Source organism: Cephus cinctus, unplaced genomic scaffold (genome assembly GCF_000341935.2).
Source record: "Cephus cinctus unplaced genomic scaffold, Ccin1 Ccin1_scaffold0372, whole genome shotgun sequence".
Classification (NCBI taxonomy): domain Eukaryota; kingdom Metazoa; phylum Arthropoda; class Insecta; order Hymenoptera; family Cephidae; genus Cephus; species Cephus cinctus.
Window position 1 is genome coordinate 1 of NW_014333062.1, and position 2,125 is coordinate 2,125.

The following is a 2,125-nucleotide window of genomic DNA, read 5'->3' on the forward strand; positions in this document are numbered from 1 at the left end:
CGATCCTCTCTCGACTTGCTCTCTCTTTCTATTCCCGGTTCTACTTTCTACGTCAACAGTGAACAGTCCAGTACTATATGTCGATGAGGGTGGGATCATACGCAGTAAAGTGACGCGTCGTAGGAAATTTCAGTAAATCGCGAGTAAGTTTTGAAAAATATGGTGTAAATTCACGTTTTAATTATTTATTCCGTTAAAAGTGAACATGTGATCCAGTTTTGATGTGGTGAAGAAGGGGTGAGTTGAAATAATCATAGATTTATGGCAGGGGGACATGGGAAGGGTTCTTTTGTGGGCCTGTTGCGTAGAGTTATCTAATTTAAATAGAGTTGTCTAATTTAAATTGATGTTGCTTGCAGAAACTTCGTAATGGTGTTCGAGCTTGCAATGTTTTGGGATGCCCTTCCGGGGCTAATATGACGATTCAAGTTTCCGAAAAATTCTGACCAGAGAAGGACGGCATGGTCATCAAAAATTGGCGATGATATATTAAAAAAATACTACATCAGAAAAGCACACAGGTATGACAGAAATATTTATTATAACCTCGCTCGATTCATTGGCTCTCTTTATTCGATGCTTTGAGCTGTACGATTTTTCGTGTTATTCGTATAGTTAGCTCGACACGAGCTCGAGCAGGTGTTGCTGTTGAAGCAAACGTAATAGACCAATCGTGAGCGAGGACGTCACAGCGTATTGCCTGGTGCTGCCACGCTTTGCTTGGCGTCGCTATATAGTATAGTATTTCTTTGTTTCCTGACTATTCCAGACATTTCCGCAGCCTTCGTGAGGAATTGAATTTCGGTTTTGTGAGGAAGTATTAAGTTTATTGAAATATAGTGCGCTTATAATTTATATTTTTTAAATCTAGTTTACAGCTAAATGATGCAAATACCTGCAAAGACAGTTCGTTTATCAATAGGATTGTTTCATTTAAATTTACGTTGTTTACAGAAGCTTCCTAATGGTTCGAGCATGTTGTGTTCTGGGATGCCCTTCCGGGGCTAATATGACGATTCAAGTTTCCGAAAAATTCTGACCAGAGAAGGACGGCATGGTCACCAAAAATTGGCGATGATATATTAAAAAATACTGCATCAGAAAAGCACACAGGTATGACAGAAATATTTATTATAACCTCACTCGATTCATTGGCTCTCTTTATTCGATGCTTTGAGCTGTACGATTTTTCGTGTTATCCGTATAGTTAGCTCGACACGAGCCCGAGCAGGTGTTGCTGTTGAAGCAAACGTAATAGACCAATCGTGAGCGAGGACGTCACAGCGTATTGCCTGGTGCTGCCACGCTTTGCTTGGCGTCGCTATATAGTATAGTATTTCTTTGTTTCCTGACTATTCCAGACATTTCCGCAGCCTTCGTGAGGAATTGAATTTCGGTTTTGTGAGGAAGTATTAAGTTTATTGAAATATAGTGCGCTTATAATTTATATTTTTGATATCTAGTTTAAAGCTAAGTGATGCAAATACCTGCAAAGACAGTTCGTTTATCAATAAGATTGTTTTATTTAAATTTATGTTGTTTACAGAAGCTTCCTAATGGGTCGAGCATGTAAATCTAGTTTACAGCTAAATGATGCAAATACCTGCAAAGACAGTTCGTTTATCAATAAGATTGTTTTATTTAAATTTATGTTGTTTACAGAAGCTTCCTAATGGGTCGAGCATGTTGTGTTCTGGGATGCCCTTCCGGGGCTAATATGACGATTCAAGTTTCCGAAAAATTCTGACCAGAGAAGGACGGCATGGTCACCAAAAATTGGCGATGATATATTAAAAAATACTGCATCAGAAAAGCACACAGGTATAACAGAAATATTCTTTATAATCTCACTCGATTCATTTGCTCTCTTTATTCAATGCTCTGAGCTACACGAACCATTCATTTGTCACCCATTTTGTTTATGAAACTTGGCGTGATTCCATGAGTTCTTTTTTCCTTAATGTTCGCACAATTATTTTCATTGCAATTAGAAGACAATCTCCGTCTGCAGAACTTTGCTTTCAAGAAGTTTTGCACAAAACATGCATTCTCTAAATATTATTTTATTTTAAAATGACTTATATTCTGTTGTGTTACAATACGGTATGAGTAATATCAAATATCA

The 2,125-nt window shown here is 37.6% G+C and overlaps 1 long non-coding RNA gene across 4 annotated transcripts; it reads left to right on the plus strand.

Annotated features, from left to right (window-relative positions):
* The first annotated feature begins 77 nt into the window (after positions 1–77).
* Positions 78–2,118, plus strand: LOC107267235. 4 transcript variants are annotated; one of them, XR_003059529.1, is made up of 5 exons: positions 78–143; positions 360–521; positions 616–817; positions 955–1,113; positions 1,663–2,118. It is a non-coding gene; the product is annotated as an uncharacterized LOC107267235 (long non-coding RNA). The 4 variants fall into 4 exon arrangements; XR_001537571.2 differs by having other exon boundaries at positions 616–809; XR_003059528.1 differs by lacking the exon at positions 616–817 and adding an exon at positions 1,208–1,401.
* Positions 2,119–2,125: the final 7 nt, after the last annotated feature.